The sequence below is a fragment of the Eretmochelys imbricata genome, chromosome 1 (assembly GCF_965152235.1).
Source record: "Eretmochelys imbricata isolate rEreImb1 chromosome 1, rEreImb1.hap1, whole genome shotgun sequence".
NCBI classification, from domain to species: Eukaryota; Metazoa; Chordata; order Testudines; family Cheloniidae; genus Eretmochelys; species Eretmochelys imbricata.
The window spans coordinates 345785898-345807847 of NC_135572.1; the positions used below are offsets into that span (position 1 = coordinate 345785898).

General features: G+C 42.0%; 1 protein-coding gene across 1 annotated transcript in view; it reads right to left on the reverse strand.

The window, feature by feature from the left end:
- The window catches only part of CAMK1D (calcium/calmodulin dependent protein kinase ID), a 358532-nt gene that overhangs the window by 227038 nt on the left and 109544 nt on the right, over positions 1 to 21950 (reverse strand). The gene's annotated exons all lie outside the window — the stretch shown is intronic.

Sequence of the window (21950 nt, forward strand, 5' to 3'; positions counted from 1 at the left end):
AAAGCGGTGCATTCCACCCCTCTAACCCCTCCTTCTGGGTTACTCTGATTGAAAAGGCTTTGGGTGGGGTCGGGGGGAGGGGGAGATGTAGTGAGTTTCTGCCTAAGAGCACATGGAACTCCCTGGGGACATTTTAGAAAAGTATCAAAGTGGGACAGCGTCCCCTCAGTAATCAAAAGAAGGGTCACAATGTATAAATAAGCTTTTTGTCTTTTAAATATATGACAGCTAGAAGAACAGCCTGACAAACAGATTTCCTAATTTTGCTCAAATACAGATGTGGAATAGTTACAATAAAAGACAACGTAAGTTGATGTTTTGGGGGCGGGAGATATTTGCATTTTGCTATGAACTGGAAAACTTGTGTCCATTCCATTTGGAAATTCACATTTCACCTTTTCACATATACCTTTTGCACAAAAATTAGCCCCTTCCACAGTAAAACGCATTCATCAGCAAGTGAAAAGGAGCCCATGCCAAGTGGGAGGAGACTTCAGATTCAACAACTGAAATGAGAAATTCCACATAATTTGGGTGTGAAAGTTGCCACTTCCTTGAATTTAAAGGAAAAGATAACGTGAGGAGCATGAAAGTCACCCAAAGCAGTGGAAATGTGCACGTTAAATTTACAGACTCCAGGGTTAAATTATTTGTTTCTGCCATGTGTCATGTAGAGAGGTCTTTACCACAATATTTACTAAGGGACGGACGGGATTCTCCATCACTTGAAGTCTTTATATCAAGATGAGATGTCTTTCCAAGAGCTATGCTCTACTCAACGAGAAAGAATCTTCCTTCCCTCCTCCGCCCCATCACTCAGCCTCTTCTAATATTTTTGTCTCCCCTTGTTGGTTTCTTTTTCCCATTCAAATGCTAGTTTTGAACTCTTCACCACTAATCTTTCTTCTCTTTTCACTCACCCATAGCCTTGCTCCCTTTCCCCATGACCACTCTTTCTTCCTTTCTCATTAACTTTCTGCCCTCTCCTCAGTAGTGCAAGTAGGGCGGTACTCTTCAGTACGCAGTACCAGCAAGAGATTTTTAGTATCTACAAGACACATACATAACCTCATGAGCAGAGGGTGGAGAGGAGACCCTCCCACATTATGACCAGCAAAAAATAAATAATAATGAAATCTCAAAGAGGCAGAGAGAGGTTCACAGATTAGCAAACCTAAAAGCCTGTGTTATGCTTTAAACCACCTCAGCACATACCAGTTTTATGAACATTAAAAAGTTCATTGCAAAGGAACACTGAAGCCCATTAACCTGAATGTGTGCTCAGGTGCAGCTGGCTGTCCACTGTTACCACACACCTTTTCCAGCATTATTGCTTCCAAGTATCTCTCTCCTGTGTAACTGAGTGACTGTCCCCCAAATACATATCATCCATTATATGTATTGAAATGTGGTTCTGCTCTGAAAAGTGACTTTGTGAAAATGGCATCGTTCCACACTGATCTTGTATCGGTGGCTCCATATCAAATTTGCTCATTTCACAAATAAAAAAGATTGTGTAGTCTGTTCCAGCCCTGCACACTCAGCCTTTGCTTTAGCAGGGTCATACAGGTGTCACTGAGATTGTAGAGATAGTCCTGTAAAGGGAACTTCATTAACAATTCTGCTGATGATGCACGAGCCAGAACAGAATTCAGTTCATTCTCCCAGGGCTGTGTTAGATCCACAAGGCAGTCAGGAGCAAGAGTAGCAAAATTTAATTTTTCACTACAGAAAGCAGAACAGACTGTGAATATACACAGAAAACAGATCAGCGAAGTATTTTTTCACACAATGCTCCGTCAGATTGTGGAACTCTTTGCCAGAGGATGTTGTGAAGGCCAAGACTATAACAGGGATCAAAAAAGAACTAGATAAGTTCATGGAGGTAGGTCCATCAATGGCCATTAGCTAGGATGGGCAGGGATGGTGTCCTTAGCCTCTGTTTGCCAGAGGCTGGGAATGGGCGACAAGGAATGGATCACTTGATAATTACCTGTTCTGTTCATTCCCTCTGGGGCACCTGGCATTGGCCACTGTCGGAAGACAGGATACTGGGCTAGATGGACCTTTGGTCTGACCCAGTATGGCTGGTTTTATGGGAGAGTAAGATGGTTCCATTTTTAGAGTCACTTCTCAGAGTAGGATTGCACTTTAAAGTTTTATTAGCCTTTATTAAAATGATGCCCCGTTTCCTATTTTGCTAAGTTGCACACACATAAAAGGCAGTATTTCAGCATGTAAACCAGTGACTTTTTAAGTCAAGCCACTACATTCTATGGTTAAGTAAACTCATTATATTGGTTTCTGTGTTTGTCAGTGGATTCATTTACATAACTTAAAGTAAACAGTGTAAATACATATTGGCTGAGCTGACAACAAAGCCTTTATGAGGAAATAAATCTTTCCCATTTGTTGGCAAAAGCTTCAGAGGAGCACTTATTTTACATGGACATTAGCAGGTGTTTGTATTTAAATTGTTTCAGGGAGGGGGTTTAAAAGGCTCAGATGCACAGAGTGACTGACAATTACTGAAAGAAAAGGAGTCCTTGTGGCACCTTAGAGACTAACCAATTTATTTGAGCATGAGCTTTCGTGAGCTACAGCTCACTTCATCAGATGCATACGGTGGAAACTGCAGCAGACTTTATATATACACAGAGAATATGAAACAATACCTCCTCTCACCCCACTGTCCTGCTGGTAATAGCTTATCTAAAGTGAGCAACAGGTTAGGCCATTTCCAGCACAAATCCAGGTTTTCTCACCCTCCACCCCCCACACAAATTCACTCTCCTGCTGGTGATAGCCCATCCAAAGTGACAACTCTTTACACAATGTGCATGATAATGAAGTTAGGCCATTTCTTACAACTACAATACCCACCTGCGGAAGTAAAGAAACAGATTGATAGAGCCAGAAGAGTTCCCAGAAGTTACCTACTACAGGACAGGCCTAACAAAGAAAATAACAGAACTCCACTAGCCGTCACCTTCAGCCCCCAACTAAAACCCCTCCAACGCATTATTAAGGATCTACAACCTATCCTAAAGGATGACCCAACACTCCCAGAAATCTTGGGAGACAGGCCAGTCCTTGCCTACAGACAGCCCCGCAACCTGAAGCAAATACTCACCAACAACCACATACCACACAACAGAACCACTAACCCAGGAACTTATCCTTGCAACAAAGCCCGTTGCCAATTGTGCCCACATATCTATTCAGGGGACACCATCACAGGGCCTAATAACATCAGCCACACTATCAGAGGCTCGTTCACCTGCACATCCACCAATGTGATTTATGCCATCATGTGCCAGCAATGCCCCTCTGCCATGTACATTGGTCAAACTGGACAGTCTCTACGTAAAAGAATAAATGGACACAAATCAGATGTCAAGAATTATAACATTCATAAACCAGTCGGAGAACACTTCAATCTCTCTGGTCACGCAATCACAGACATGAAGGTCGCTATCTTAAAACAAAGAAACTTCAAATCCAGACTCCAGCGAGAAACTGCTGAATTGGAATTCATTTGCAAATTGGATACTATTAATTTAGGCTTAAATAGAGACTGGGAGTGGCTAAGTCATTATGCAAGGTAGCCTATTTCCTCTTGTTTTTTCCTACCCCGCCCCCCCAGATGTTCTGGTTTAACTTGGTTTTAAACTTGGAGAGTGGTCAGTCTGGATGAGCTATTACCAGCAGGAGAGTGAGTCTGTGTGTGTATGGGGGTGGGTTTTTGGAGGGGGGTGAGGGAGTGAGAGAACCTGGATTTGTGCAGGAAATGGCCTAACTTCATTATCATGCACATTGTGTAAAGAGTTGTCACTTTGGATGGGCTATCACCAGCAGGAGAGTGAATTTGTGTGGGGGGTGGAGGGTGAGAAAACCTGGATTTGTGCTGGAAATGGCCTAACCTGTTGCTCACTTTAGATAAGCTATTACCAGCAGGACAGTGGGGTGAGAGGAGGTATTGTTTCATATTCTCTGTGTATATATAAAGTCTGCTGCAGTTTCCACGGTATGCATCTGATGAAGTGAGCTGTAGCTCACGAAAGCTCATGCTCAAATAAATTGGTTAGTCTCTAAGGTGCCACAAGGACTCCTTTTCTTTTTGCGAATACAGACTAACACGGCTGTTACTCTGAAACCTGACAATTACTGTTTATTTATTTCTATGTAATAGGGGGAAGTTATTTCATCTTTCTTATACATATTTAGCAGCTCAGAGCACAACCAGCACCTCAGGTCTCTTTTTCTCCCACCAGGGAAAGTCTGTTTATTTTACGCCTAGGTTCTAAAATTATTTATTGACAAATAATTTATGGGCTGGATCCTCAGCAGGTACATATCAACATAGCTCCATTGAAGGAGTGATGCTGACTTATTCCATAGAGCTAGAACAATTTACACCAGCTGAGGATCACGTTATTTTAAACATATATCCTTATTTTTAATTACACATAATGTGTACATTCACCTCTGTGCTAAGGGCCAGTTCAAGGCCTATCCATCACGTAAGTTCCACTGAGGGCCTATTTTGAGGGCTTAAGTGGATCTTACGTTGTGCATGGTCCTTTAGCTTGCCTTCCAGATGAGGCTGAATTTCACCCACTAAGAATAAAGCACGAGCATCACCAAGTGTCTTTTAATAGCCTAAATTAATAAAAGGCTCAGACTGTCATAATTTTTAGTTAACTTAGAAAACACACAGGGCACAATCATGGCACAACATCATGAGTTTCTCCCCCTTCCAAACACAGCGGGGGCTCAGCTGTCACCACAGCGCCATTTCTTCCTTCCATCACACCAGGGACTCATTCAGAGGGGGCGGCCATGGGAGAAGTAGGCAGAGTGCACACAGTGCTTTTTTAAAAAAAAGAAAGGAAAAAAAAAAGAGGCAGTTAAGATGATGCATTTTTAATGTGTTTGTATATGGGGACCTGAAATGCCTTGACAATATAAAAAAGATGCTTCTAAAGAATTAATAATAAAACTGTCTAGGTCCCTTTCCACCACTAGGTCACCAGTTCAAAGCCAGACCAGATCAGTAGTGCTCGGAAAGCTGTTACCAGGCGGTGTTTTTTCAGTGTGTAATGAGTTTGGTGGACGCAATCCAGATGCGTGTCCACAGCACAAAAACCACAACTAGTGACCTGCAACCCATCCTGACAGTATCAGCAATAGTGCCAAGGAGCCATAGAGAATGAACTTGCCTATTAACCCTAGAGACTGCCCCTCCAGGGTGAGCATATGCACTGAGAAAAACTTTACACTGACAGGTCCTGGACAATCCTTATTCTGTGGACAAATAAGGAGGCTTAACTCCTCCAGAGTTATCAGTCCTTTAACAGGCACTCCATTTATTTCAGATTCAGAAGGAACAAAACAATATTTATAAAAAGATATATAGATTTTCAGCCTTAAGGGCTTAATAAAACTAAACGATTTGGCATGATTCTTATTAGACGTGATTGAGCACTAAATTACTATGACGTAGTGTATCTAGATGAAAAAAACCAAACTTTTTTCTATAGTTCTGGGTTTGGAGGTGAAACAGAGCAACTCTCCTGTTTAGATACATGGGCAACTCTCGGTAGCACCAATCAGAATTATAAACACACACAAAAGGACACTGCATGCTGATACGTGCAATAGAAGCACAAGGAAATACAATGCCTGTGAACTTATAAAACATACAGCATCTCCTTGCCAAGTTCCTCTAATGTGAATCTTTTCAAGATAATCAGCCACAATTGATATTATCTTTGCATACTAAGAAAGGGCTAGATTGAAGCTTTGAACTATGTGTTGTCCAGGGAACCACTCCCATCTTAGTGATTTTGATTACATTACCGAATAGTCAAATAATTTTGATCAGATTATTTCTCCGCCTGCTGCCTGCAGCAGTCCCTTATAGACCATTTCTGTGGGAAAAGGGCCTATTTTCCCTCAGAATAGCTGTAAAGGCTTCTGGGGACAGAAGCATAGTGGTGGTAGTAGCCACTCTACCTGACCCCCCTGGATAATTTAATTACCAAGCTTCCATCCAATGTGACTGCACAGAGTTGCACATACAGTTACATTTATATAACTGGGTTTTATCATTAAACCAAAACTTCCTTCTTGTCACACCACAACTGTTACTCTTTAACATCTTCACAACAGTTACCTTTTACCATTTCCACAACTCCCAAATGTTTACTTTCCTCCAAACTCTGTATTATCAATTTCTGCAAAAGGTATTTGTAACTTTTGACTTACTTCTTTAAATCAAAAAGAAAAGGAGTACTTGTGGCATCTTAGAGACTAACCAATTTATTTGAGCATGAGCTGTAGCTCATGAAAGCTCATGCTCAAATAAATTGGTTAGTCTCTAAGGTGCCACAAGTACTCCTTTTCTTTTTGCGAATACAGACTAACACGGCTGTTACTCTGAAACCTTCTTTAAATCACTTACTCCTACATTCAGTTCTTTAAGGTAGTGTAATTTCCCTGTAACAACTTAGCCACCAAGTACAATTATTGCCACACAGCTGCCTTAACTTGTGGTGTCTTTACCTTGAGACTGTTCAAAAAGGAAGTAAAACATTTTTCTCCATGGTTGCCCATGGATCTTTTACTCCAAAAAATTCCAGTGGAATACAGCAGACCTCCATCATACTTTGTCCAAAAAACCAAAAACATTTTACATAAGTATCCAAAGTACCCTCCATTAAAACTTCAGAAAAACAAAAGTGTTTTAGGCAGGTAGGAAGAAACAGGGCTATTTGCTCACTACCTCCCAGAGCAGGCAGGAAATGAGTGACTAGAGAAGCTGAGCTAGCACAGAATTGAGGTACTATTTTGTGGTATAGGCCAGCAGTAAATTACTGATCCCCGTATCCAGGATATATAGGGGAATAACTGTGATTCCAACGGGTATCTCTGAGTCACAATGCCTCCTGGAGTGACTTCTGAAGTGGAGCATCTTAAATAGCAACCCTTGGCTCAGGGCGGTGCCTAAAGTCACAATCTAGGGCAAAACTTGTGTACACCCATCCTCTCTGGTAAGACCAAATAAAGTTCCCAGTGGTTTCCTTCTAACTTGTGGGCAGGAGAACGTGGCACTTCAGAAAGCTCGACCAGATGATTTTTGGTCTATGAACTGTTGTTGAAGGAAAAGGAAAACGTTTAGAGCAGTGGTTCTCAACCTGCGGCCCATAGGCCACTTGCAGCCTAATCAGCACACAGCTGCGGCCCATGTGATATCCTCTGGGCCATACAGGTAGCATATATATATTGTGTGGTTGCGGCCCAATAACACATAGAGAGCTGCAAATATGGCCCACAATGGTAAATAGGTGGCGAACCACTGGTTTAGAGGACTGAACAAAGAAGAAAGCTCCTGCCATTCCTGATCAGCTACCTGAAAAATGCCCCTTCTTTAAAATACAAGAACAACACTTCAGCCTAAATGGGCTGTTCAATCAGCTAGGCAATGGAGAATAAGTAGGCAGGGGACTCCTAGGTAGCTAAAAGTGCAGATTGAGGATAGTTGTTTGTTTTTAAGTAGAACTAACAGTGGCTAGAGATGGGCATTCTGGGACAGGCTACTTAAAATATCATGGAACTAATGAGGTGAGTTCCAGTCATCACTCTGATTCCTTGAGAGTAGGGTGTGTAACCCTTACATGGGGGAGCACTCATACATACAAGTAATGTGAATGACTGCAGAAAGCACACCTGGCTTGGGTGAATGCTCACTAATGGGTGTAAGGGTTGCACAACCTATCTTGTTGCTTGTATGTCATATCACTTTCCCCCCAGTGTTAAATCAGAATTTTGCCTTCTACTGACCCAGTCCTGCAAACACTCCCAGGTGTAGCGGTCACTACCCAAAGTGCATTGTCTTCCACAGGGACCTATTGTTGTGCAACTCCAGGTAGGATTGTGACCTAATATTGCAAGGGTCAGAGACCCCCACCCACACGCATGCATGTGGGAAACCAGGAGCAATTCCACTGAAGACAGTGGAGTTACACTTCCTAACTAACAATTACTATGCTGTTCCTATTGAAGCCAATGAGAAAATCCCAGTTGATGTCACTGGGAGCAGGACCAGGCCTACCACTGTCTTTTTTTAAAACACCCTTTCACCTTTCGTCCCTGGAGCAAAGCATCACATAAAATGCTATTGGGATTCCCTGAATTAGTTCTGGGACCACCTGATGCGATGCACAAAGATTATATCTATGTTATGCTTGTCTCTAACATCTGTGATATTTTCCCCAAGCCAGTTGCCTCATAATTGACTCTGTATGATTAAGTTGCTAATTGTACTACAATGGTGCTCTCTTGCTGGTATGTCGTCCTGCTGTTTAATTCATAAATGCCAATAGGAAGGCACAACATAGAGAAAAATTACCCACATCAAACACAGTGCAGTTCCCACTTATAAACAGAAAAGAAGACTATAAAAATAAATAAAATGCTAAAAAGCGAAGCCAGAGGATGAGAGACTGCACGGAACCTTTTAATCCAGCCTTTCCAAATTTCACGTGTTTGAGTCTTATCCATTTAAAGGGTGGGGCAGGCATAACATCTGACACAGACATTGCATGGCATGAATCGGCTCTGGATGCTATTTTATATTTAACTCTCGATTTACCAATAGGACTGACGCTACTTATTTATCAGGGGGTAGCCGTGTTAGCCTGTAACCACAAAAACAAGGAGTCTGGTGGCACCTTAAAGACTAACAGATTTATTTGGGCATAAGCTTTCGTGGGTAAAAAAATCCACTTCTTCAGATGCATGGAGTGAAAATTACAGATGCAGGCATTATTATACTGACACATGAAGGGAGTTTCAACACTGGTTCTCCACTTCTGAGGTCAGGGCCAATTCGATCAGGGTGGATGTAGTCCACTCCCAATAATTGATGAGATATCAATTCCAGGAGAGGCAAAGCTCCTTTTGTAGTGAGCCAGCCACTCCCAGTCCCTATTCAAGCCCAAATTAATGGTGTTAAAGTTGCAAATGAATTTTAGTTCTGCAGTTTCTCTTAGAAGTCTGTTTCTGACGTTTTTTTCTTCAAATATAGCTACTTTTAAATCTGTTATAGAACTACTTATTTAAAAATAAAATGTTGCAGCACACTTCTACTCTGAAAAAGAACTGTGTAGAAACAGCACCTTCTTACTCAATGGATCTGTTCTTTCTGTGTATTTGGTATAATATTTACTCACATAAATGAGTTCTCCCCAACAAGGCAGTTCAGCTAAGGAAGAGTGAGCTCACTTCTGCCCCTTCTTGTGCAGTGTCAGCAGAATGGTTAGCTAAATTCCAATCTGTTACACCTGTGCAACCCCAATTAAAGAAATGGAGGTTGCACAAGCCTACCAGAGTTTGGTGGCCAAGTTATGCTCTTTATTATGAGTGACTGGCTGAGAAGGAAAGAACCCAGCTTGACTCAGACCCCAGGCTGAGTTTACAGGGATGACAGTAAGGGGGGGAAAAAAACAGCTTTTACTTGTAAACTGAGTATGGAATATATGGAAATTATTGAGATAATAAACATGGAACCTCATGAAGCCACTGCTAGAATAATTTTTTAGAGCAGAATTTGCTCTTTAAAGAAACTCTGCTTTGGAGAAACTGCATTTATCCAAATCTTCCTATGTAGCAGTTTTGTATTGTCTCACATGTAATTATGTTACAGAAGTCTACAAGGAAGGTGTTCCATTACACCGACTATGGAAAGCACCAAAAAGCCATCTGATGATCTCAGTGAGGGTCAGTGTAATTAAAAAAAAAAAAAAAATTCAGTCAAGTTTCACAGATTGACTGAAATTCACCCTCCTGCAGGGACTAGTCAGAGGCTTATGTATAACTTAAGTCCTACTTAATCCATATTTTACGGGCTTAAGTGGGATTTAAGTAGTGAATAGTCCTTGTGCTGGCTGTCTGCAAAGGTGTGGATTTCACCCGCTGAGTGGCTACGACTCAAGCCCAAAATTTTATTTGGAAAATAGCAATTGTGTAATTTAGGGAAAGTTGTATGGCAAGGTCACCTGGCCCATCGATGCTGAAAAATGAGCTTGAACTTCAAAATTCAGATCTCTATTCTGAACACTTTGAAATGTGAGAACTCGGGCTCTGGTTCAGCCTATTTCTAATCAGAAGTTGAGGGTTAGGTATGTACAACCTTAAAGGTGACCTGCATAGGATTAGAATAAAGGAGGATTTGACATGGTTTTTGGCTTTTTAATAATAATTAAAGAAGACCAAAATGTTTCCCCCTAAATAATGTACATGGCAGAGGGTATTGCCCCTTTGCCCCTCTGTACACTGGTCAAACTGGACAGTCTCTACGTAAAAGAATAAATGGACACAAATCAGATGTCAAGAATTATAACATTCATAAACCAGTCAGAGAACACTTCAATCTCTCTGGTCTCGCGATTACAGACATGAAAGTTGCGATATTACAACAGAAAAACTTTAAAACCAGACTCCAGTGAGAGACTGCTGAATTGGAATTCATTTGCAAATTGGATATAATTAACTTAGCCACTCCCAGTCTCTATTCAACCCTATTTCCCCTTGTTTTTTCCTACCCCACCCCCCACCCCGACGTTCTTGTTAAACCCTGGATTTGTGCTGGACCTGGCCCACCTTGATTATCATACACATTGTAAAGAGAGTGATCACTTTAGATAAGCTATTACCAGCAGGAGAGTGGGGTGGGGGGAGAGAAAACCTTTTGAAGTGATAAACACCCATTTTTTCATGATCTGTGTGTATAAAAACATCCTCACTGCATTTTCCACTTTTATGCATCCGATGACGTGAGCTGTAGCTCACGAAAGTTTATGCTCAAATAAATTGGTTAGTCTCTAAGGTGCCACAAGTACTCCTTTTCTTTTTATTAATCTTTTTGTTTGTTTGGGACTTTTAATTTGAACTTTTGCTACCCTGGAAAGGTGAAGTTTTTTGTGACTTGGCCAGAGGACTAAGCCACATCTCCAGCCTTGACTGTTATCTGGAAAGCTAAGGAGACCAATCTTGGGGGAGGGAAACTGAGGCAGGGAGTGCCAGCCACACTACACTTGACCAGCAAGGGGTGCTATGGGGCAGCCATGCCTATCTACATGCCCCAACTTAGATCAAGACCCCACTGTGCAGGTAATGCACAAATGCTCTCCCTCCCCTGAAGAGTTTAAAATCCACATCGACAAAAAAAAGGATGAGAGGGTAAACAGACACAGAGAGAAGTGACTTGCCCAAAGTCACACAGTAGGTGAATGGCCAATTTGCCAGACAAATTCAAATAAGGTATACATTTCTATACATGAGGGTAATTAACTAATGGAAAAATTTATCCAGGGATGGGACGGGTTCTCCACCACTTGAAGCCTTTTAATCAAGATTTAGTCTTTCTAAAAGATGCTGTAATTCAACCAGAAGTTATGGGCTCGGTGCAAGAATTATTAGGGGAAATGCAATAGCCGGTGTTATGGAAGAAGTCACGCTAGATCATCCTAATGGTACCTTCTGGCCTTAAAATCTATGAATGAAATATTGACTCTATTAAAGTCAATACCAAAACCCCCACTGAAGTCAACAGGCTCACTGGGTGAAATCTTGAATCTATGAAATCATTAGTATTGGATTTCTGGGCTGTATGAATACAGCTATTTGGTCTGCTTATTTTATTCCATCAGTAAACACAACTCCAATCCTAGGAGCTCTCAATCTCATACTTCATTATGCTAAAAAACAAAATACAGCCCACAACAGCAAAACAAAGAAACTAAAATGACAAAAACATGGAACTGCAGGATAATACCTGATCTGAACTCTTTGCAAAAAATGCTCTCCCAGGAGCAGTTTTCCTTCTACCCTGTTCTCTCCTCTCCCCTGCCTTTCCTCTGCTCCTCTCAGGGCCTGTCATCCTCTCTCATTGTGCTTATTTGTCTTATTGTAAGCTCCCTAGGTCTCTGACCTTTCTTCTGATTAGTCTGTCAACCAGAAATGTGCACTACCAGTGCTAAGTAAATTACAGAGGAAAGCACAGAACATTAAGTGTTTGTAAAAATGTGTAAAGCACCCAAAATGTAGTAATCTATTAGACACTGACCATGTGGTAATTGGAAGAATCCTGTCATAGTTCTAACGAACTAAACAATTCCCTTGACAGGCGTTACACAATTTTCAGCAGGGTTACAAAGGTAGTGCAACAGATGCCGTCATTATGAGCCCTGATCGTTCATGAGAAAAGAACAGGGTTATCTGTTCATAAAACAGGTCTACATGAAAGCTGTTAAACTGAAGCTAGAGAGATTGTTGATGCGGCAAACTAGAAATAACTATAATTTCACTAAAACTCTTTAAAAATAAATAAAAATCATATAGAATAGAAAGGGAGACAAGATCCTCTGTTCTAACACACTTCTCCCCGTCTATCTTATCCAGTGTAGATGTAGCTTGTAAGCTCTTTGAGGCAGGGGTTGTCTTTCTTTTATGTTTGTACAGGGTCTGGCACAAATGGAGCCTTGGCTTCTAGGTGCTACCACAACAGCAATACTAATAATTAATTGAGGGGCAGCTATGGAAGAGAGTCCTCTCAGACAACAACAATATAGGGGACTAATGCATGGGATTCATAAAAGGCTAATTCCCTTTGCCTTGTTCACTGCTGAATGTCTTTATTTTCTTCTTTTCAATGTGCAGGTGATTGGATTTTTCCTCTAGAAGATCAGCTGGAAATACAGAAGTTAAAAGCATCATTTCCTACTTGAGGGGTTTTATTAATGGTTAAGAGCTTGATTCTCCATTCCAACACACTTTGTGCTGTCACTCACACCAGAGTAACGTGGGTGGAAAATGCTACCATGCATAATGGTAGTATTGCACACCCACTTCGTACTAGTGTAAATGACTGCACATGGTACAGGGCCACAAAGAATCATTCTTGAATGTTCACTGTCTATTTGCACAATCTGTTCCTCCATTGAGACTGGAGGGAGGCGGGGGATAATAGTATAGTTGAGACCAGCAAATATTTAATTCCATTGTTGGTACACTTAAACTTATTAGGGTCTGAAATTATTTGATTGGGGCCCAATCCTGAGAATCGGTACTCACTGGAGTGGTCCCATTGACTTACAAATGGACAGCAGAGTTCCATGGCATCCTGACCTCCCCCTCAGATAGAGAATAATACATACTGTTCAGGAGGTAAGTTATTCACACTAAAAAGGTGGGATAAATCATGAGGTGCCTGTGGGCTACATTTTTCTGTACCCCCAGATAGACTGCCAGTCACTTATTATTGGAGACACAAAAGGTTCTCCTTCAGTGTTGCAGGTCTGAATTAAAAGAGAGCTGATGAAAGAAGCTGGTGAAGAGAGAGAGAAGAAATGAAACTGGGGATAGCTCAGCTGATTGGCAAAGCTTTCTGTACCCAATAGCTCCTATTTCTCTACATCCTTCCAATCTCTATGACCTCTGTAGGTGAAACATGTGTTGTGTGGAAGGAAGGTGAGAAGCAGGGTGTAGGTCAGAGTGTCTTGCCTCTACTGATCTGCAGATTCATAATATCTGCTACTTATGGGCCATCGGACAAGGACATTTTGGAGGCCTGCACTATGGCACAGGACTCTGTGACATTGCACTCCATAATGTTTTATGGAAATACGCTTATGAGCGTAAATATAATGTAACTGGAATATCCTTTATGCAAATGGTCTCTTGTAAGGTATCATTACAAAGCTTATAATCAACTGAGTGTGTTCATCCCATTAGTTTGCATGTATTTCTATGTCTGGAGTTAGGAGAATAAGATATAAACTTGTATTACTAAGGTAAACATGTTAAGTGGAGGCCATTAAGGGTGCTTCAGTATCAATGAGCTGTAAATGGCTCTGTTTACTTGCAAGCCTTCCTGTGTTCGTGTAAGCCAGCCCAGGAAGAATGGTGGAATCCATCTTAAACCTGGTGCTTTTTTATTTAGAAGGAGGGGTGGGGATCCAGAGAGACACAAGATTCCCGCTTTGTTGCAAACCTATAAAAGGGGGTGGAGCAGGACAATGGGGGGTCCCAGTCATGAGAGAGCCCCTGCTTTTCACCTAAGATGCCTGCTGGAACTAACAAGGACTGTACCAGGGGAAAGGATTGGGCCCAGAGTAGGCAGGAGTCTAGTCTGTGAAAGAAGCTTATTGGAACATCTCTGAGGGTGAGATTTACCTGTATTCAGTTTCTTAATGTATTAGGCTTAGACTTCCATGGTTTGTTTATTTTGCTTGGTGACTTACTTTGTTCTGTCTGTTATTACTTGAAACCACTTTTTATACTTAATAAAATCACTTTTGTTTATTAATTAACCCAGAGTAAGTGATTAATACCTGCGGGAGCAAATAGCTGTGCATATCTCTCTATCAGCATTATAGAGGGCAGACAATTTATGAGTTTACCCTGTATACGCTTTATACAGAGTAAAATGGATTTATTTGGGGTTTGGATCCCATTGGGAACGGGGTGTCTGGGTGTTGGGGATAGGTGACCTGCTGAGCAGTTTTTGGTTAAAGTCTACAGCTTTGAGGGCATGGCCCAGACGTGGGTCTGTGTTGCAGCAGGCTGGTGTGTCTGGCCCAACAAGGCAGGGTTCTGGAGTCCTAAGCTGGCAGGGAAAATGGGCTCAGAGGTAATTCCAGCACATAAGGAATGACAGTGCCAAGGGGGTCTCTGTGGCCAAACCCATCACACCTGTAACTTGCTGATAAACACCTATCTATGTGCCCAAAAGACATGAACACAGAACTCCCACTAGATCAAGGAGATTTGCACACATGCAGCTAAAGTCAGAATTTGGCCCTAATCATATTTTAAAATCCATTTTCAGATTGTTTAAACAAGGTATTTTTTAACCTCAGACTAGGAGCATTCAATAAAAGGCAAATCAAAACTCATTTCAATTTAGTTGCTTACCCTTAATTACATTATTTCCATCCTTCTGTAAAAATGTATTACTGTAAAGCACAGAGGGATAAACCTCTGTTGATGTAATATTCATTTGTACAGAGTGGCATAGTTACTTTTTAGTAAATGTGAATTGCTTATGAGCGGTGTAACGTGCGGTGTCATTGTAGCTGTATTGGTCCCAGGCAACAAGAGTAATGTCTATTTGCTCAGTTTACAAATGAAAGCTGCCATTTCCTTTCATATCCCTAAGAAATACAGCTGATGCAGCTGACAAAACATATTTGCAATGATTCAAGTGCATAGATTATTACTTTATTTATTTAATCCAGAATCAGAAACAACATCAAGTCGGAAAAGAACTGGGGAGTCTATGGCCAATTTCTGCTCTTATTTTACTGTGTGCGTGGCAGCCAGGAACCATGGTGATGTGCATATTAGAAATGTATAGATTAAAGAGAGAGAGAGATTATCAGTGGCTGACAGAAACGAGGGGGACAGACAGACGAAGTGCTCAATGTGTGCATAGGCATGAGTGTCATAGAGGTGCTTATACAGATATGAAATAGACCGCCACCCTCATGTGGATTGAAGTTATTGCAGAAGATAAAACAATAGTGATCCACAATCAAAGTTTGCACATCACACACAGAGTCTCTCTCTTAATGTGTAGGTAACTAGTTTAATGGGATTTTCTGTGGGGCAGGGTTATGTGTTTTGTTTTTGCTGAGTGAGTATTCAATGCTTGAGAATGGTACCAAGCTATTTACATCCTTGGATGGTAGGCAGAGTCTACCAGAATCACTAAAGGGCCACCCCTCAGATGAGCTGAGGGAGGTTCTACAATGCCCAGAATTTAATTAAGGGCTTGTCTACACATACAGTGCTGCAGCGGTGCAGCCGCACCGATGCAGAACATCTGCGGAAGACGCTCTATGATGAGGGGACAGCTCTCTCCCATCGGCATAATAAAACCACCTCTGCAAGCAGCAGTAGCTATGTCAGTGGGAGAAGCTCTTCCGCCAACATTGTGCTGTGCACACTGGCACGTCTGTCAGTGTAACTTGCGTCGCTCGGGGGGGGGGTGTTATTCACACCTCTGAGTGACACGAGTTATGCTGACGTAAGCTGTAGACGTAGCCTAAATATGGGGGACAAAGAATGAAAACACAGGGATGGGAGTCAAAGAGTCACAGGTCAAAGGGTCAACATGAAAGAACCAGACAATGCCCAGTGCCCCTAGAAGGAGTCCGAGGAAGCAGTCGATGTCACCCAGAGGAACTCTGCCCAGATGCATCCATCGACTAGGAACTGGGAAAATGGCTCAGTCACAAAACATATACACCACTTACCCTTGAGCTCCTTTCCCCTGGGCTGATGGATGGCCATCTTGGCCAATGCCAGGAAGTAGTTCACTGAGCCACAGATTCCAAGGCCAGAAGGGACCAATCATCATCTAGTCTGATCTACTGTATAAACAGGACAAAGGGCTTCCCTGAATTAATTGCTGTTTAAACTAGAGCATACGTTTTAGAAAAAACATCCAATCTTGATTTAAATAAACTTCCAGTGATGGAGAATCCACCACATTCCTTGGTAAGTTGTTCCAATTGTTAATTACCCTCACTGTTAAATATTTCAAGTCTGATTTGGGTTAGCTTCAGCCTCCCGCCACTGGATCATGTTGTACCTTTGTCTGCTAGATTCAAGAGCCCTTTGTTATCAAATTTCTGTTTCCCATGTAAGTACTTATAGAATGATTTAGTCACTTTTCTCTTTGATAAACTAAGTAGATTAAGCTCAGTGAGTCTTTCATAATAACACATGTTTTCTAATCCTTTAATAATTCACATGGCTTTTCCCTGAGCCCTCTCCACTTTTTCAGCATCTTTCTTGAATTGTGGACGCAGAACCGGACACAGTATTCCAGTAGCAGTCACACCAGTGCCAATTACAGAGGTGAAATAACCTCTCTACCCCTCTGTGACATTCCTATGTGTAGGCTGATCAGGTGGTCTCAGGACCAGCCTGACTGTTCTATCCAGTGAAGTCCTGATCGTCCACCAAACAGGTAAAGCAGGGGGGACAGCTAGTAACAGCTTCTGGCTTCCTCACCAACGTGAATCAACCCTCTGCTGGAAAGGCAAACTTAAAAGATAAGCTCCTCTGTCCACTCAGTCATTGGCCTGTCTGCGGAGATGATAATTAATGCCAGTTCTGTGGTGTGGACACCTGCATCCACTGAGAGCTGGACTGAGATCAACTCATTTCATATAAGCTATGAAAAAGCCATCAGAGAGCAAGCGTTCTTCCAGCCACACAGCTGGATTCAAATCAGGTTCCTAGAGAGAAGTGGCTAGAAAATTCTCAAAGCGGCGTACTGTGCAGCCTTTTCTAGAGAGGATAAGTACTGTATCACAACACATGATCACATGGAAGAACTACTCCTGCAGCCTAAATTTTCCAACAGCCTTAGACTGCCTGATTATCAACAAAATAGAGCTATGGAAACCACCATTCATAGAAAAGAAACCAATAAGCACTTGTAATTTGAGTCATTCTCCTCCTACAAATAAGGACCCCCTGCCCTCCTGGGGTGTAGACAATGGTTCAGACTAATAAATTAGCTGAAAATCCAGAAGAATCCAAAAAGGATTATTAGGGTAATATGTTTTCAACAGAGCACTCAAGAGCTGCAAACGATGGCTCGCCAAACAGGCATGTCTCAAATCCCCTGCATAAGAGGGAGCCGTGAAACACGAGAACCTGACTCGCATTTGCACAGCAGCATTTATTTGAAAAGGAGCCAACTAGGAAATATCTTAAGCAAGAAAAAAACTAACACTCCACATATACGCTAGTCATTGGGTTCATTCTGTGGTTCTCAAAGCAGCTGGCTAGTGTGTGAAAGAAAGAATGAATTTCATTAGATTTCATGGGAACACAGAGGCAAAATCAAATTCCAAGTGAAAGAAATGTGACAAAATCAAGCAAACATGGAAAATGGGTGAGGATTAGGCCACAACCAGAAAAATTCCTGCTCCAAAGGTTTACCCACATAACACTAAGTACAGACCTAACCCGTCTTGTAGTCATTTACACTAGTGCCGGGGTTCTCAAACTGGGGGTTGGGACCCCTGAGGGGGTCACAAGGTTATTACATGGGGGGTCGCTAGCTGTCAGCCTCCATCCCAAACCCCACTTTGCCTCCAACATTTATAATAGTGTTAAATATATAAAAAAGTGTATTTAATTTATAAGGGGGGGGTCGCACTCAGTGGCTTGCAATGTGAAAGGGGTCACCAGTACAAAAGTTTGAGAACCACTGCACTAGTGCAAGGTAGGAGTAAAATGTTTTGGTATCATTTTATACCCACTTTGCAGAGATGTAAGGCTAGGTCTTCACTGGCAAAAAGGGTGGGGAGGGGAGGTTCCACATTGAAATAGCTAACTGTAATATATACTGTAACAAGTAATCTCTTTGTAATAGTCCCTGGTGTGCTTTAGTGTCATAGTGTTTCAAACACCACTGAGAACCAGCAGGGTCTGCTTGGACCAATTAATGCACAACACATGAGTGTGCTTTAGAAATCGCACCCCAATAGCCCCCATCGCTGTTCCTTATAGACAAGTGCTTAGGTACAAGTAACCATTTCCGGTGTTTTTCCAGGATTCATTGGATAAACACAGTTTGGGGTTTTGTGTCAGGGAGTTTTATTGGTGTTTATTGGCCTGTAACAGGGCAGCTTTCTCCTGGGCTGGAGAGCCTGTGGCATCACCAACCCTGGTTACAGAAGGAGCCCCACCTGAGGGGAATAAGGTACCTCAAGAAAGGGGTTGATCTGGATCAGCTCCTCGATATGTCCTATGAGAAGCTGATGCAGCTGTACAGTGCTCGCCAGCACAGGCGTCTGAACCACAGACTGCATCATAAGCAGCATTCCCTCCTGAAGCACCTTCGCAAGGCCAAGAAGGAGGCCCCTCCCATGGAGAAGCCAGAGATAGTCAAAACTCACCTGCGCGACATGATCATCCTCCCCGAGATGGTGGGCAGCATGGTTGGCGTATACAATGGCAAAACCTTCAACCAGGTGGAAATCAAGCCCGAGATGATTGGCCACTACCTGGGCGAGTTTTCCATCACTTACAAGCCAGTGAAACATGGCATACCTGGTATGGGTGCCTCACCCACTCAACTAGGTTCATTCCTCTGAAGTAAATGATGCTTTGGGGAAATGTTTTCTATATGTAAATAAAGAAAATGCTCCTGCCTGGGGGCGGGAAGAGCAGAAGGTGGATGCAGTAAGCTCAGAGGCTGTAGTGAGAAGCTCCTGCTGGGAAGACCAAGAGAGTTGTTCCAGCTTAGAAGGGCCAGGAGTAGCCTGCTAAGGCAGAAAGGATTCTGACCAGACCAGGGGAGTTTGGGCTATATCTGGCTGAAGGCAGGACTTTTGTGTTTAGTTCTGAACTGTAAGTTGATAAATCAGGCCCTAAGGACAGCTGTTGTGACTGGATTGGAAAAACCCAGGGTGGAGTTTATGTGTGGATCCAAGAAGAGAAACTGAGGTGAGGGCTGCATGCAGGGCTCCCTTGAGGCCACCAGGGGGCGCTGAGAGGCAGCCACTCATCAACACAGTTCAAACCAAAAATCAGAAGTCCTAATTATAGGGTTGATTATAGGATAATTTAGAATAAATATATTAATCCAATATTATCCCTAGGTACATTAGCCTTTCATAAGTATGATTTAAATTCAAAGAGATCCTTAAGACTTTGTACACTCTTTTAATATGAAAGAATGGATTTTGGAGGTCTTTGCCTCTTATTCTTAGAACAGATCACTATATTAATTTTCTCCTGCATCTGGATTATTTTAAATTATTATAAATCTCCAGAAGTCCTCCCTGGGCTTTTTTTTAAACTAACATCAGATTACCATTTAATCAATAAAACATTAAACGACAGTCAAGATTTCTCTATTGTTTTTCATCCTTGTATCTCACAGCATGTTACAGATGAAAGTAAATATCATCCCATTTTACAGATGGGAAAACTAAGGCACAGGAAAAAGGATTCACTCTGTCAGGTTAGTGGCAGAGCCAGGAACAGAAGCCAGTTATAGCATCCCCTCATAAGCACTCTTTATCCCATACAAGGAAACCAACTGTAATCTCTTTATGGCAGGGACTATCTCGTTGTTCTATGTTTGTAGAGTGCCTAACATAGTGGGGGTTGGTTCATGAGTGGGACCTTTAGGCACTACCACAATACAAATACATAAATACAATAATTAATTAATTACAGGTAGTTATGAATTTCACCATCTTACCTCAACAATATTTACCTTGTGTATATTATTCCTTGAAGCTACTCGTTTCTTGTTTGGAGGTGACAGATTTTCAAACCATTAACATTATGCGACAGTTAAAGCTGTCAGATCTAAGTATTGTTCCTCCCATCACCCTGTCTATTATTTGTAGAAACTACTTCCCAAATGCTTGTGCACGTGGGCACAACTACACTATTTGCCCAGTTAAACAACTGCTTCCAACATGCTGTCTTCAGAAAGGTTATTTTAATGGTGCTGATCAGATGTCTAATTTATTTGGTGGTAAATTTCCAACTGAATTACCCTGTAGCTTGGATTCCCTGGCTATGTTTTGAGGTCCTTGCTGGATATGAAGTCAATGGGAGCTGCATAACTATCACATTCCTCCCTAAGATAAATTCACAAATAGATACAACTTAGTTCTAAGAGTGGCAAAGGGATGCTGGATCTATATGGTACATTGCGGGATAAAAGGACAAAAGTTTCTCAGTATGTGGCAAAGGGACACTGGGCCTCTATTTTGTCTGATTCAAATGCCATACCATTATTGTGTATACGTCAAAACCATGGGAAAGACCATAAACTGGCTTTAACATTAGTAGGTGCTAGTTGACTGTCTAAGTGAGGCAGTGTTCAGTAGACACGAGAAAGTGACACAATGGTGAGGCAGTCATAGGGAACGTGATGACAGTTCCAAGTGCAGCAGCTATGTTTCACAACACTTATCTCACCGTAATTAATTTTGAAACAAGTTATCATTCATTTTACATTTCCGTAGCATTCCCAGGTCAGATAACACAACCATGGATGTTTACCAAAATATGACATACACTAAGTTCTCCCAGGTCAAATGATTTGGGGTTTGACAGATGCGACATTTTTTAAAAAAAGATATGCTCTAGTTCAAAAGGAATTATTTTGTGGATGTTCTATAGCCAGTGTTAAACTGATGGTTAGACTATCTGACTACAAGGGTCCCTTCAAGCCTTGGAATCTATGAAGCACAGGCATTTCATGGTTTAACAACTAGACACTGGAAGATTCAGATTTTGCTGATGACATAGCTCTTCTCCATGACAGCTCAGCCAACATGCAAACAAAGACCAGATGATTGTCCAGCATTGCGAGAAAGTCCTATGTAACTGCAACTATTGGAAGACAGGATACTGGGCTAGATGGACCATTGGTCTGATCCAGTATGGCCGTTCTTATGTTCAGTCTCACCTTTTAAAGGCTGGAGTGCCTGGAGCTAGCCAACCCTGATTACTAAAGAGGCATACCTGAGAGAGATTAGCTCTTTTCCCTATGAAGGGCAGCAGCAAGCAGCAGGGAAGGGGGGCAGCTCAGGAACTTGCAGTGAGTGAGACCAATTGCTGCAGAGAAGACCCTGACACCAAGGGAGTTTAAATTGGGGGCCGGGCCCAGAGAGCAGGAGGCTCCAGGAGGAGGCCTTGACTGGGTTTGGGTCTGCAATCAATGCCAGAAGACTCAGCTCCAGCTGAGAGGAGCTGGGAGGACAGGCTGTGAGAACAGAATGGGATAGAAAAAAAAGCTCTGGTGGTGAGAGAAGAACTTGTGTGAAGTGATGGATTTTATTTTGGGACACTGAGGATTGTCATGAACTGTTTCTGTCATTAAACCAGCCTCAGAC